We start from the raw sequence: 17,115 nt of genomic DNA, 5'->3' as shown, positions 1-17,115 counted from the left end.
TTGGCTACTGGATGGTGTCTGTAATTTATCTGTGGAGAGGGTCTGGGTTTGGGTCTGGTGTGGTTGATTGGTGATAGCGTTCTGTGTGCCTCTGGATCTGGTGTCAGTTTTTGTGGGGAGGGCTAATTTCCAGATGTCTGGCAAGCGGGATGTGTCGTCACGCTTGTTCATGTTGTGAGGGTGTTTCTCTATCTCGATGGCTTCCATGATTATTCTCTTGTGGTGATGTTCCATGTTAAAGAGCAATTTGGAATCTGCAAAATTAATTTCGTGTCCTGTTTCTTTCATGTGTTGGAAAAGAGAGGAAGTTTTTTCTTCTTTTTTGACGGCATTCTTGTGTTCTGCGATACGTGCATTTATTCGTCTGTTTGTTTGTCCAATGTACGTGGCTGGGCAGACTTTGCAGGGTATTTCATAGACCCCTTGGTTTTCCAACTGGATTTTATCCTTGGGGTTTCTGAGGATATTGGCTATTTTTTGGTTGGTGCAAAAGGCTGTTTTGATATTGTGTTTATGGAGGATTTTGCTAATTTTATCTGTAGTGCCCTTGATATAAGGAAGGAGGGCCATGCCATTGTTTTCTTCTGTGTCTTGGTTTTTGGGGGGTGTTTCTTTTTGGATTAGCTTCGTAACCCTGTTTTGCTGGTATCCATTGGCAATTAACACATTTGAGAGATTCTGTAACTCAGTTGTCAAGTGGTCTTTGTCAGCCAGGCGTTTGGTTCTGGAGATGAGAGTCTTGGCTACGGAGTTTATTTGTGCAGGGTGGTGGTGTGATTGTGCATGTAAGTAGCGGTTGGTGTGTGTTTTTTTCCGGTAGATAGTGTGTCCTAGGGAGCCATCAGGTTTTTTGTAGATTAGGACGTCAAGGAAGGGAAGTTGGTTGTTGGCTTCTATTTCCATAGTGAATTGTATTTTGGGGTGTAGGCTGTTGAGATGTGTGAGGAAGCTATCCAGTTTTTCCTTCCCGTGTGGCCAAATTACAAAGGTGTCGTCAACATATCTGAGCCAAAGTTTGGGTTTGTGTTCTGACTTGTCTAAAGCATTGGTTTCAAAGTGTTCCATGTACAGGTTTGCGATGACCGGTGAGAGGGGTGATCCCATAGGTGCTCCTTCTATCTGTTTGTATCTTTGTCCATTGTGGATGAAGTACGTGTTGGTTAGGTAGTGGTTGGTCAGGTCCAAGATGTATTCGGGGGGATTGTATTTGTTTTGAATGGCTGTCAAGGCTTCATTAATGGGCACTTGTGTGAAGAGAGATACAACATCGAAGCTCACAAGTAGGTCATTAGGATGTAGGTTTTGCTTCTTTATTGTTTCTATGAACTGGAAGGAGTTTGGAACGTGTGAAGAGATGGATTCTGCATAGGGCTGAAGTTGCTTGGCGAGAAATTTAGCGAGATTTTGTAGAGGTGAGCCTATGGAGCTGACTATTGGTCTGAGTGGTGTTCCTTCTTTGTGTATCTTGGGGAGGCCGTAGAGTTTGGGGCATCTGGATGATATATATATATATCGACTGTGTCAGATCAATACAGCTACCTACCTGAATCCAGAATGCATTTTCAGTGTGCGAAAATACATTTTTTAACTTAAGTCCATATTTTATGGTACATAAAAGATGCAAAAATCCACAATTTGCTGGTGAATGCATAAAATGTGTGGTTTTATGTAAAAGTCCATTAAAAGTGCCCACAAAATATGTACAGATCATGTACAATAGAAAAGAGCACCAGACAAGGGGTTGGAATGAAAATGTCAGTGAGATCAAAATAGAATGTATTAGCTGCTTGGAATACCTCTTGCTCTTGATAGCAACACTCAGAATTTCTGCCATGCCACCCAAATTAATGCTGCACTGAGCAACTCCAAATTCTCACACGTGTGTGTGTGTGTGCAAAAGGTTGTGCCCCTTTGTACAGAGGTCTGTGGTTCTTATCGTTTTGTAAAAATAAAATAAAAAAATCTTGCACATCTGGGAGCCCTGATTTATTACAGGCCGAGTCTGGCACACAGTTTGTGTGCAAAACAAAGCTTACCTTTCCTAAGTGGCATCTGTTACATTCATATGCGAGCTCCATTGTGAAAAGAGTACCACACGTCTGCTGTGTGATAAATTCACAATTGTGACAAATAAAGATTAAATTTGACAGAATTTAACAGCCTCTCTCTGCTCCAGCAAGCTGTGTTTGTAGCAGAAGAGTTTTTGCGCTGCGCGTGAATCAAAATAATGGACCTGGAAGAGCAGAGGGAAATTGCGAAATAGAATGGCAACCCCACAAAACCGTAGCCCCAGAGGAACCAAGAGAATTATCATGGAAAAAATATATATATTGGGTGCAGTGAGTTGTATCCAACTAAATCCTACACAGAAGAGACCCACTGCAATCAATGGCCATGTCCATTAACTCCAATAGTCTATTCTGGTTATAGTCAGGGCCGGCCAACCCATGAGGCAAGGTGAGGTGACTGCCTCAGGAAGCAGGATCCACAGGGGCAGCAGATTCTGATGTCAATCTTTCTCTGCCCGCCTTTGTTTCTGATGCAGATCTTCTCTCACCCTGTTTTCCCTGGAATGGGGGAAAATGTCATTTTGGCACCCGCCTCAGGTGCCAAAATGTCTTGAGCCTATATTGGTCTAATCCGCTTGCTGGACGAACTCAGAGGCTGTTAAAGAGAAATGAAGGATTAGCATCAGAATGATTTATTGGAACTACCTGGACTAATTAAGGGAAGCAGCACAATCGTGAGATCATCGCTCCTTGAACCTCAGAGCATGGGAAGCCAACCAAAGACTTATTATTTGGCATAAAATTTGGATTGTTTGTTTATATCATAATTTGGTATGGTTTTAATGCGGTTTTAATTGGATTGTTAACATGGAAATTATAACAACAACAACAACAACAACAACAACAACAACAACAACAACAACAACAACAACAGCAATAAAATGTGGAACCTAGAAACTTGAAGGGCATTATTTCACTGGATTTAAAAAATAAATAAAAAATCTTCCTTTGCTACAGCTTATTTCATTGATTCTGTGTTTATATGCATTATTTCACTAAATGATTTGGGCTTACCCTTTTCCAGTATAAATGTTCCCATGGGTTCAGGACATCAGGAAAGTCTCTGCTGCATGTTCTGCCACTTTTGGAAGTTCGGAAAACGGGGTTGTTTTGATAGAATCACACAGAATAGAAAATTCACTAGTTTGGGATAGCTAGCAGCCTACTTGACTCCACACATTCAGAAGACAAGGGTTCTGTTGCATCACACCAAATGCCCATCTGTTCCAGCAACAGAGCTCTCTGCACATGTGGGCCGGAGCAACTGGTCTTCAGAGATGCACTGCATCTGATTTAATACACAGCTATCATGACAGCCACATGTATTGTCTTACCAGCCAGTGTGGTGTAGTGGTTAAGAGCGGTAGATTCGTAATCTGGGGAACCGGGTTCGCGTCTCCGCTCTTCCACATGCAGCTGCTGGGTGTCCTTGGGCTGGTCACACTTCTCTGAAGTCTCTCAGCCTCACTCACCTCACAGAGTGTTTGTTGTGGGGGAGGAAGAAAAAGGAGAATGTTAGCTGCTTTGAGACTCCTTCGGGTAGTGATAAAACGGGATATCAAATTCTTCCATGAAGTTGTCTAACCCTCTTTTAAAGCTTGTCAAAGTTGGTGGCCATCACACTATCTTGTGGTTTCAAATTCCACGCACTATGTGGAGTAGTTCGTTTTCTCTATTCATCAGGCAGCAGGTCAAGGCAGCCTTGTTCCAGCATGCTTTTTCTGATGTTAGTTCTGTTTCTAGATGTTGCTGCTGTATAGGGAGTTCATGTTTCTCTGTTGCTGGTGTTGGATTTGCTGTCATTTTTTATTGCTTTAGTGCTGGGCTTTTTTTTTTATTTAACTATTTTACTTGTAAGCTGTTCTGAGTTCTCTTTTGAGGATGGAAGATGCAGAATGCAAAAATTCTTATAAATAACTAAATAAATAAAGAGATAGACGGGTTCTGCTGTAGGAACATTTTCAGGAACACATGTGCATTTTTTATTTCAAGGCACGTCACTTGCAGGAATAACAGGGCAGTGACATTGCTGTGTGCAAAACAAATTCAAAGTAGGAAGTTTTGGAAATCTGTCTACAAAAATTAAATTACATAAATACTGTAGGAAGGAGTCCATATACTAGAAAACAGTTTAAGCTGCCGGGTACCTATGGACTGTAACTATTTTAGGGGAGGGATTCAAGTGCATATTGGAATTTTAAATACTCTGTTGCCATAGTGCAACAAATTTACTTTTAAAACAAGCGGACTATTTGCATTTAGGAAAGTGATAGGGAAATGCACCAAAATGGAATGAACTGATGATTGACAGGAAGATGCATGCACCCTCAAGCAAATCAGGATTAATGGCAATTGTCGTGTAATTGCAAAACAGGATGAATACTCAATAAGCAGGCCACCTGGAAGATCCCCAAGTGAGTAAACTGATGAAAGCAGAGAGATTTAGGGGAGAACGAAGTAGACTTTTGCATTCTCTCCTTTAGCAACTACCTTATATTATAACACATGCCAGCACAAGTGGTTTTCATATTAACATTTTAACATTAGCATACAACAGCCAGTAAATCCATCATCCTATTGAAACTCATATTGGGCATTCTGATTTCATAGCTATATTTAGCAATAACGTGCTCCAAAAAGTTCAGGTGCAGATATTGTTTCCTGGGTGTCCTTCCTTCACTCCCAGATTTACCACCGTTTCCTCCCCCCCCAATAAAAATCATTTCACATTTAATTCATTTTGGGGAAACGTTTCCTCACATTTTGGATGTCACTTTGATCTTTGGAAGAAAATGTCTGGGCAAGGGGAATGCACACACACAAGTGACGACTGGTGACTCTGTTCCTACAAATGTCCTTGTTGAGCTTTCATTGCTTCTCCATACCACCAGTGGGTAGAGCTTCATGGAATGAATAATTGTTTGTTTGTTTGTTTGGTCCCTCCTCTCAACAAATCTTCTCCCTCAGCTACCCACTTCCCATTGTGTATGCATGCACCCCTTCTTTTCTCAGTGCAAACCGATGGAGATGTTCACTGAATTGCCACTGTCACTGGAATTTGGCAAGATACCGTATTTTTCACTCTATAAGACGCACCAGACCATAAGACGCACCTAGTTTTTGGAGGAGGAAAACAAGAAAAAAATATTCTGAATCCCAGAAGCCAGAACAGTGAGAGGGATTGCTGCGCAGCGATCCCTCTTGCTGTTCTGGCTTCTGGGATAGCCATGCGAAGCCTCTTCAGGGCAGGGGGACCCTTCATCCTGCTCCCCTGAAGAGGCTTCGCAAGGCTAAGCCAGAAGCTAAAACAGCGAGAGGGAGCGCTGCGCAGCATTCCCTCTCGCTGTTCTGGCTTCTGAGATTACTGCGCAGCCAACATTCGCTCCATAAGAAGCACACACATTTCCCCTTACTTTTTAGGAGGGAAAAAGTGTGTCTTCTACAGCGAAAAATACGGTAGTTTGCCAACTACCAAAGGCAGAGCAGCCGGTCTCCGAAATGTGACGTGTGTGCTTGTGTGTGAAGCTAAACAAATACAGGGCCAGGAAGGGAAACAGAAAGAGAGACTCAAAAGTAGGGTTGCTCAAAAGAGCTCAACATTTGTGTCCGCATTAAGGATCTGAGATCAACATGAACAAGGGCTTTTATTTTTCTTTTGTATTTCCTGAACACACGTCCCAATTTCCTGTCAGCAAACATGCGCTAAGTGGCTAATTATATTTTGTGGCCTACGTTCTGAAGAGGGTGAGCTTTCTTTAGGAAGAGATTTCTGCACTGCCCTTCACCAAAAGTGCACACAGGGAGGCATACAAAAATAAAGTAATATAAAACTTAATAAACAGAAGCAATAAAATAATTATCATAAATTACATGCTTAACAACATCTCCCCGATAACTTAGTTACTAAGTCTCTAATAGCTTGTTGAAATACGTATGTTTTTAACCTGGCACCAAACAGAATGTAAGGCTGTGGCAAGACACGGTTCAGTGGGGATGTCATTCCACAGATGTGGGGCCACCACCAAAAAGGCTTCTTCTTTATTGGATTTATAACCCACCGTTGACCATAAGATCCCAGGGTGTGGATGAATATATCAATATAATAATTGAAACAGATAAAATATCCATTAAAGCATCAGAAAAATAGTTCAATCATTTTCACTATGGTTCCAGCAACTAAATATTACAATGATGCAGAGAGGCACCACATTTATATATTAGGACCCTGAAGAGATGAAGCTGTGGTATACTTCTTTTCGTTAGCTTCTCAGCCTAGAGCTACCTTTAAAAAGTGCCCAGAACCTTCTATACCTAAATGGCTGTTGAAATTTACAGAAAGAAAATGTAGCATGTAGATAGCTGAGAGGGTTTCCCCCCTTTTTAAACCACATAGATCCATTTGCATCGGCTCCCAGTTTGTTTCCATATCTAATTCACAGCCTAGTTCTTACCTCTAAAGCTTTAATTCGTGCTGTGCTGAAAATTTCTCAAGCACCATTTTTTTAAAAGACACTCCACATCAATTAATGAGAAAAGAAAATGAATTAAAAAATGATCAAAGGGGAGAGAAAGTTTCAGTGAAATTCTAATTTGTGGGATGCGGGGCTTTGTCTTTACTTTAAATTCCAAGGGGGGGGTCATATCCCTCATTCTACACACAATCTGACCAGTGGATCCCTCCCCATATTATCCTCTCAACAACCCCATGAGGTAGGTTAGGCTGAGAGATGGTGATTCACGGCTGAGTGGAGATTTGAACTTAGATCTCCCAGGTCCTAGGGGAAGATATCATGAGGTAACTCATCCCATTAGGCTTTTTCAGATGAGGAAATGCAGGCAGTTTGGGAGGTTACAGAGCACTGGAGAAATGATCCATGGAAGGAAAAACACACACATACCACCCTCATAAACAAGGGTTGTTGTTTTTCAGCCAAAACTTGATGGAACTCAGTCCTGGCACCTCTCAGGTAGGTGCTGCTGGTGAACCTCCTAGTGTCCCTATTTTCCAGGGACATCCCTGATTTAGAGAAGCCACCCCAGTTTCTGATTTGATCCTGAAATGTCCCACTTTTCTTTAGGATTTCCCTATTTTCATTGGAGAAATGTTGGAGGGTATGGAGTTATCCAACCCCCGAGCTGTTTGAAGGCAATCCTGTATAGGGAAGTGTGTGTTTTTAAAATGTTTAATTACGTTTTTATATATGTTGGAGGCTGCCCAGAGTGGCTGGAGCTACCCAGACAGATGGGTAGGGGATACAGCAAATAGTAAAATTATCACAATGGAATGGGACATCCCTATTTTCATCAGATAAATGTTGGAGGGTGTGCCATTCTAAGAGAATGACGGAGATGTTCATGGTGAGTGCTATTTCTAGAAAAATAGCACTGTTCATAACAACGAGGTAAGCTCAAATCACCACACCCATAGAAATCCCAAATAAATTCTAATGTGCCCTCAGAATGAGGCTAAATGTAAGCCTAGCTTCAGTTTTGCAGACATAAATGGAAACACAGATGCAGATTTTCTCCAAGTACTTTCTTGGAACTTCCTCGTATTCCTTGCTTTAAAATTTGCTGCCACATTATGAATCAAACAGTCTTTAATCCTCAGAGAAAGCATTTGGGGGAGATGGATGGGCTTGGGGAGTAGAACTGCTGTCTGTGGACCTGAGACTCACTCTGCATTTTTGTGACTTTGCAACGCCATCTCATTTCTTAAAGCCGCTCATGAGTCATTCGTTAGCGCGCACACAATGGTTATCAGATGCCACAGGAGCATGAAAAATTTCCAGTCTAATAACCACCATCGTAACTGTCACCTCTTTATGATGTGCAAGAGGATACACACACAGGATTGCCAGCTTTTCATCCGCACAAAATATGACACCCCTCTCCTGGGAACGCCATTTCTCATCAAGCTGTCCTCCCCAGGAGTTAACACAGTGCAGCTCAGACAGGTACGCCCTTCCTACATGTAAACCTGCACACCTGCCTGCCCCTGTCTTGGGGAAGTTTGGAGACTGAATGGAGTGTGCTATTTCCATCCTTCCTTTGAAGTTAGATATGAAAAAAATAAAATACCACCAGAGAAACTAGGAAGGTCCATTCTCCTGCAATGCCTTTTGCTGCATACACACCTGATATTCAAAGAACATTTAGAACACATTCCTTCCTGCAAGAATCTTGAGAATGGTACCCCTCACAGGACTACACCCATCAGCACTCTCACCAAACAATAGCTCCCAGGATTAATTTTGGGGGGAGGGGATGTATGGGGTGTACTGAGTACATCTCAATACTGAAAGTAGCATAATTATTGGGGTGTAATTTGGAGTCTGCCCCCACTTTATCAGCAGCTAATTTTTAGCAAAGGACATATTTTGAATCAAATAAAGGGCTGGAGGCTGGCTCTTTAACCTCCTCTTATCCTAGCTGAACAGAAATTGCCACTGTCATTTACAGTAAGGCTGAGACTTACACAGGGGTTAGGCCCTGGGCAAATGGAGATCAGCAGCTGAGTTGCATAATAAGCAGTGGTTTCTATTGGTTGAGGAAGAAAAATACCAGGTATAATAAAAAGAATTCCTGGATGCCGGGTTTGGAGCAAGTACTCTTTGGTGAGACAACCTCAGAAGAGATTTATAATTATAAAGTATGCAGCAAAGTAAAGCATGGAAATAGACCTTTAAAATATCCCCTTCTAAGTTGCTTCTGAAGTTCCCCTCTTACCATAGCATAGAAAGAAACCACACATTTGGTCAGTTTAAAATGGTTTACTTACAAACTCTGCAAAGGCCAGATTCATGTGCTTTTCCATACAGCAGTCAGAAAACACAGGCAGTATAACTTAGGTTCCAACGTGGTGAGGGTTTCTAAATTATATAGAAATGAAAAGATGGTTTGCTTATGCCACGTGGTCTAAGCTTGGAGCATTCAGCTTAGACCTCCTTACTGCTAGGGTTCACATAGTGGAATAGAAGAACAAAGAATTTGATCACCCTTCCTCCCAAGGCAAGGGGGAGTGGCCTAGCTAAGCCTTGCAGAACAGCTTAGTCTATGGTCTTAATCCATTCATAAATTCATTCATTCATTTGAGTCTCTGCCCAGGCTATAGACTACTCTTCTCACTGACCCCCCCCCCACTGTGCCCTCCACAAAGGCCTTTGCCTCCTGGAATTGAGCTGTGATGATTCCTCTTGTGTGCCTCAATGGAGAGATATGTATCCACAGGAATCTCAGGTGTCTGGATGGTGGAAAATAGCTTACCAAATGGTCACATCCATTGCTCAGTCTATTTTTTTTGCCTCTGATCAATTTGCCTCCCAGCACTGGAACATGGCCCTTGGATGGTTTCTTGTCCAGAAGAAAAGGCAGCCCTCAAGGGGCAAAGTGTCTTTTTGTATGTACATAGGCTCTGTGCTGGTGCTGGGTGGCATTCAACTAAGCTTTACTCAGAGCAGACCCATGGAAATTAATGGAGTTAGTGTTAAAATTCCTGCTCTGTGATTGCAGTCATGGGATTGTTGTCTATCACATGACGGTATATGTTTTGACTCCACAGAGTGGGAAGTGACGGAGACAGGATGTTTGTATTAATGTGTTCCATGAATTGGGACTATTGTCCTTTGTTCTTCATGAACATGTTGCAGTGCTCCATGTGTGTTTATATGTAAATAAAGTCGATTAGCCAAAATGCTGGGTTGCTGAGGTCTGTTACGCAAGCTGTGAAGACTCTGCAGATCCCTAAGTCTGCCGATGTATGTTGGCACCGGTCGCTGCGATGTTCGGGCTGAAGAAAGCTTTTGAAGCTCTCGAATGATCGACCAGGAGGAAGAGAACATGCCAGTCGGGCATGTGTCTCTACCAGAGTCCTACTTGAGTGTAGGACAAGCTCCTGACAGTTAGGCCCATTACATTCAATAGGGCTGCTCTGTGCAAAACACAGTTGGATACTACTCATTGGGTCAGATTCTGGAGTTCTGCTAGCAGGAGCCAGGAGAAGGGCTCCTGCCAGTGCAATGGGGCTCTCCTTCTCCTCTGTGTGCTCCTGCGCTCTCCAAATGAGATGGGGCAGGGGCAGGAAAACCTCTAGGCGGGGAGGGAGGTCATTTCATTGGAAAAGCAGAAATGCTTGCATTGATAGATTATTTATTTATTTATTAGCTTGGCACTGGAACTCCTCCCATAAAGTTTAATGAATGTTAGAGGCAGGACTGGTGGGCTGGATCCTTCTCACCCATGAATACTTTCACACTTATGGTGAGAGTTTGGAATAAAGGGGCAAGGCACAAGTAACTGGGTAAAACGAGGCCCATGTTCTATTAATTTTGCAATTGAATTTGTGCAGATTGTGGTGACAGCGCTGCTGTACAGCACGCCGAAATCCAAACAGGATGAAGGACAGTACACACACATGTTAATAAATAAGTATAAATGGTGCACACAAAAGCACAAACACAAACATCACCACCCTGCCTGCTCCTTTTTGTTTCGCTCTCTGTGCTCTTCCCTGATCTGGTGAACGAAGGCTACATCTGACAAAAGCCCTCTGCAAAAGAACCCTTTGTGAAATCAAAACACCGAATATAAACATTTTTGCAGCGGCATCTTTTGTGCTAGGAGACTTGACTGATGAACTGCGCTGCATTTTGCAGGCCGCTGCTTCTTGGTGCTGCTGTTTCCATTATGCGGAGGGAATGTGAGGCCGCGACGGGAAGCATTAAACAATGCAAACATACTCGCACGGTGTTAAGAGCTTCCGTGTGATTTAATACAAAGCTCCACGATGTATGTGGTCCACCAGAACCTCCGACAAGACAAGGATTGGTAAATCGAGGCCCCTCTGCGGAATAGCTCTTAGGAATTATGAAAGGGAAGGGACCAGCACACAGATTTACAATACATGCCCTTTGGCTTCCATGATAGATTTGTGGTAGGTAGTTTGCCTTTGTTAAAGTCTGATATTAATGTCTGTGAGCTGTGGGGAGGGAGGAACAAATGGTTCCTGCCTAGAATGCACAATCTTTATGTTTAGAGGTAATAAATAATCCTGAAATGAGTAATTAGATATTTGCACATAAAAAAGAGAAGTACATTATTAGCCAAAGAAAGAATGGGTTATGGTTTCCTTTTGTTGGAAACAAACATCATCATCACCATCATTATTTAATACTATTACTACTATTGAAGCGCTTTCCATGAGGCATCCCAAAGCACTTTGAAACAGATAAGTGAGCGAAAGGTTTGTTGTTGTTTGCTTATTTTATTTATTTTATTTACTTTTTTTTAAAAAAAAGCTTTTCTTGCTTGCCACACGATGTGATCTTACTGGGGATTGAAGAGTTAAATTTAATCAAACCTTTTGAAATGGTAATAAATCAAAGGAGCCCCCTGAGTCCACACAGACTATCCAGCCCACATTGTTAGTGAGTAGGAAACTGTTACCATCTGTTGGCTATTTGGTGGTCAGCATGAAGCGAAATTGGCGATCCCAGGTCAGTTCCCAAAGGAGTCACGCTTCCATGACAAACGCCATCCTCAACCCAAATGACATTTTTATTTGAAAACCGAATGGAGTATCATGGAAGGGCTGCATATAAATATCGAGATCACAGTTCTTCTAAATCACACACACACACACACACACACACATATGAGAATTTATTTATTTATTACCAGGGTAGGATATGAGCGATTCTCTGGTGATAGGAGTAAATCATATGGTGGTCAAAGATGTGCTGTGAAACAAATCTGGTTTCTGTTTCCATGGATGCATCTTTCTTAGTGGGGTGTGGGGGAGAGATGCAAGGGATTAATTTAAAACACACACACTTGACATATTCAGAACTTTTTATTTCTGTCTTTTAGAGTCTAGCTTCGGAAAAATATTAGTCTGCGGTTTGCAAAAACAAAATATTGGAAGAGGCTTCTTTGCTCACTTGCGTTTTGAGTAACTGGGACTGGTCCAAGTCAGTTGAGCTGGAGGGCATGACAGAAACCCCTCCTCCTTCCATGTAGAGAAGCTGACTGAACTGGCAATTGAATCTTACTCCAACAGGATAGCATCCTCCATGGCACTGGAGGTCAACATGCTGGCTTAAGGGGTGCATAACACCTTGCATCTTTAACAAGGGAAAATGGCCAAGGTCTCAGGAGGAATGGCCGAGTGTGCTATGGGTGCTGTGCCCTTCCCCAGTATCTGCCGCCAGAGGTGATTCGTTCAGTTTGCCCAATGTTTGGTCTGTGGCTCAGTTCCAGAAGGTTTCAGTTGTTCTTCATAAGTTTTGCAAAGGAATGAATGAAATTGCAAAGGCTGTGTTTGCAAGGGCTACCTAGAAGCAATGGCAAAACGTAAAACGGTCCCGTGACTGGGAGGTGGGGAAGAACACATCTATAATGATGTATTCCATTTGGTTAGAAGGCGGCCTTCATCCGTGCCTTCTGACATGATGTCCTATTGTGTTTTGGGTGTAATTCTAATGTGCCAGAGAAGCCCTTTGCATCTTGGGGCCAACCTGGCTAAGTTGCATTCCCATTGTGGCATCTTGCAGTAAGAATCCATAGTACAATCTAGGACAGGGGCAGTTGGAAACTGTGGCCTCCATCTGTTGTTTAATTGTACCTCTCACCATCTTGTGAACTGCCCTGGGATCTTTTTATGAAGGGCAATATATAAATCTAATAAACAAAACAAACAAACAAACAAACAAACCCATCCCTGACAATTGGCCATGTGAGCTCAAGCTGATGGACAATGGAATCAAACAACATCTGGAGAACCATAGGTTCCACACCCCTAATCTTTCCTTCTGTGGAACATTATCCACGGATACATGGTAAAAATAAATAAATCATCATTTGTAAGTAATTCTTAAAATCTGGAATTTAAGTGAGAGGGGGCTGGAGATTGTAACACAGATAACTATTTGTCACTTGATTAAGCTGAATTTACAGAGCAATCCTACTGTATGCATGACTCCCCAGAGGTAAGTTCCACTAAGTTCAAGGTGACTTACAGGTAAGCATGTATAGTATTACTACTATTATTAGAATATATTCAGAACTAGTTGAATTCCACAAATATAATATAATATATATAGTATAATAATAATAATTTTTATTTCTTTTTTACACGTTAGAATATTAATTTAAACAACCTTAAAATGTCAATGACTACCCTTCTTCTCTTTCCATGGTTCATTTTGCATATCATAAATCCCTGCATATTTTAAATAAACTAAACCATTCAGTATCCCATTATCACATCCAACAAAACTTATTTACACAGTTGAATTTATCTTAATGCCGCCAACATTTTCCAGTGTACACAGTTTCCCCCCATATATTCAATAAACATTTTCCAATCTTTAAACGTATGCTGTTCTTGTTCTCTTATTCTATATGTTAGGTTCGCAAGCTGCACATATTCCATCAGTTTAGGCTGCCATTCTTCTTTAGTTAGGACCTTGCTCATTTTCCATTTTCGGGCTAACAAAACATGGGCCGCTTGGGGACATACATAAATAACCTTTTTTGACACCTGGGAATTTCTGTCTGAATTATCCCCAACAAAAAGGACTTTGGTGGGGGTTTTTTTTGGGGGGGGAAGTACTTCTAAACATTTTTTTCAATTCATTATGGATTATTTCCCAATACTCTTTTACAGGTCCACCACATATGAAAGAACGTATCCTCAACCTGATTGCCAAATTCCACAAAGTAATGAGTCGAGATGTGACTGAAGTTCTCCTAAGGTGAGACCGACGGCAAATTTGTGCATTCAAAGAAATTTTAGGGGAGCAAAAACCCTTTCAATAGCTAGAGAAATTTCTCAGGGCCCTCCACACTCCCTGATGATATTACCAGATTTCATCTAAAGCAGAATTTTAAAGTGGAGATTTTTGCTCAGGTAACATACTTGAAGGTTGTTGAAGGAAGCTTCAAGAGGTCCAGCAACATTTCCCAAGGGATACTCACCTATCCCTGAGATGGGTGAATCTTCCTGAACAACAAACTGGCAGTGTTCTATGTTCAGAAAACCAAGTGAAATTCACCTTGATATTTGGGTCGTGTTTTGAAAGCAGGGAAGCCCCCGCTCTTTGAGGTCATTAGCTGCATCTCTGAGTTAGACTGTGGAACTTTACTGTGTCCACACACACGCCCTGGAGCCATTATCTGCATGTGGGCAATGTCACAGTGTTGCCTACAGAATTGATCAATCTCTTGAGGATGATGACCCTGTGGAAAAATATGTGCAGCTGAAACGCAATAGATAGTTGCACTGTTGGGCTAACGGATTTTGTTTATATCTTTGTACACAAAAACCTGTTATTTCAAGTTTACTCGTAGATCCATTATACTTTCTAGAATTTTTATTCTCTGGGGCAATGCAGTTGTATTATACAGTGGTACCTCAGCTTACATAAGCTTCAGGCTACATACGCTTCAGGTTACAGACTCCGCTAACCCAGAAATAGTGCTTCAGGTTAAGAACTTTGCTTCAGGATGACAACAGAAATCTTGCTCCAGCAGCGCGGCGGCAGCAGGAGGCCCCATTAGCTAAAGTGGTGCTTCAGGTTAAGAACAGTTTCAGATTAAGTACGGACCTCCGGAACGAATTAAGTACTTAACCTGAGGTACCACTGTACATAGAAATGAAGGTGGTGAAGGTTCAATTCATACCTCTTTGTGCTATCTGCAGAAATCATGGTTTAATGTGATATAGAGTCATGCCACGGCTTAATAGCTGTCACTTAGTGAGCCCAGAGTTGAGGAAGTAGACTGAGATAGGAGCAACCCCCACCTATCTGTCTCCTAGGTTTAAGTGAACACAATGAGGAGGTCAGTTAGGGCACAGCTTGAACCGACAGGGGAAGCAAAGACAGGTAATAGCCAGAGCACCCAGATTATCTGGGAGACCATGATTGTTGAAGTAAGGGTAGTGAAATCACAGCTAAGAAACTCAAATCATATATATGACTGACCCCTGTCTTTGGGGGGAAAAATCTATGTCCAGACTTTAACATTCAAAAACGTTACTTGCAGAAACCTACAGATGAATTATAACATAATATTTAGTCACTTGCCTATCCAAGCAACATTATCATTCATCATCAATTATTATTTATACCCCACCCATCTGGCTGGGTTTCCCCAGCCACCCTGGCCGGTTCCCAACAGAATATTAAAAACACAGTAAATCATCAAACATTAAAACTTCCCTAAACAGGGTTGCCTTCAGATGTCTTCTAAAAGTCAGACAGTTGTTTATTTCCTTGACATCTGAAGGGAGGGCATTCCGCAGGGAGGGTGCCACCACCGAGAAGACCCTCTGCCTGGTTCCCTGTAACCTCACTTCTCTCAGTGAGGGAACCACCAGAAGGCCCTCGGAGCTGGACCTCAGTGTCCAGGCTCAACAATGGGGGTGGAGACACTCCTTCAGGTATACTAGGCCGAGGCCATTTAGGGCAGGCAAAGGCAAACTCGGCCCTCCAGATGTTTTGGGACTACAGCTCCCATCATCCCTGGCCACTGGTCCTGTTAGCTAGGGATGGTGGGAGTTGTAGTCCCAAAGCATCTGGAGGGCCTATGCATAGTTTGCCCATGCCTGGTTTAGGGCTTTAAAGATCAGCACCAACACTTTGAATTGTGCTCAGAAACGTACTCGGAGCCAATGTAGGTCGTTCAGGACCGGTGTTATATTGTCTTAATGTAAGCATGGGCTTATAGTCTCTTCTATCAACTTCCAAACAGCTGTATTTTCCTCTCTTTCCAGAGCTCAGCACTCAGACTTCTGTATCTCATTTAGGCCATGCTTTGCAGCTGCTATGAGAGATTCCCACTTTTACCTTCTCCTGCATCTTTGCTCTCTTTCTTCCAAGCAGAGAAGAAGCGCTCCCACACTCTATTCAACTTAGCAGTGTTCACAATAGATTCTAAACCACAGTCCTCTTGCTTCACAAAAAATAGAGTCTCTCCTTCACTAGATACCTCCCCTGTGACCAACATTAATCAATCACATGAAAACTACTAGAGAATTCACTAGAATTCAGTTGCCAACCAATCAAATTTAAACACATAGTAGTGCATACAAGCATTTGCAATTTCTGTGAATTAAATTACTATACTTAACAATAAATTAAATTACTATACTTAACAATAATGAAATTCACGCAATGAAGTAAAATATCATGCCCCCAAGTGGTGGACCTCCACCTCTGCAGTGCTGATACATTTTGGTTGATCATGATACCTCTGCATGTCTAAAAACAATATTCCTATATATTATTGTTGTAAGTTATTTGAGGTTTTCCTTCTCCTTCCTTCCATAAAATGGCTGGCTTAAAGTGTGAACTGACCTATCCAGTTCATTGTGCTAATATGCCAGTAATGATTTGATCAGTTATTCAGGCCATCATATTGGGCTTGGGTTTTATATTCAGTTACAACCCAGAGCAAATTTTTGTATCTATCTGCTAAACCCCTGAAAGCAGCATTTTGTAATGGAATTGCTGATACAAGCTTAACTAGAGCATCAAGAACAGTGAGACCTACTACAAGAATGAAAGCAAATCATAAAGGAGTTAAGGTTTGATTATTTTAAAATACCTGGGTAGGGAGTTTTTGAGACAGACTCTGTGGGTTTTTTAATTACTTCACAAGACCTAGTGATGCTCTGTGGACAGCTAGCATCTGGGGAATTACATCAAAGATCCCTTTTTGTAATTTCAAAATATGATAGTAAGGTGTTCCTTGGTCTCCTTCTGGCAAAGGACTTTGAAAACAATTTTGTCTTCTTGTAAATAACAGTGTGAGGTAGAGCTCGCAATTAAAAAGACCCCTAAACATGCACGCACAACATCCTAACAAACCCAAATTCAGAATTTCAAGGTGGGATGGAGGGAGATGAAACAACATAAAAGCATCCTACAATTTCAAAGATGTCTAGTAAGAATCTTTCTTAATTGTGGCATGCTTGATTGCTGCATGTTGTTATTTTAAAAAATTAAAAAGGGGATGCAGAGAAGAAGGTGAGGGTGTTTTGTGA

The sequence above is a fragment of the Podarcis melisellensis genome, assembly GCF_964234715.1.
Source record: "Podarcis melisellensis genome assembly, chromosome: 6".
In the NCBI taxonomy this organism is placed as follows: Eukaryota; Metazoa; Chordata; class Lepidosauria; order Squamata; family Lacertidae; genus Podarcis; species Podarcis melisellensis.
This window is presented reverse-complemented; position numbering follows the sequence as displayed.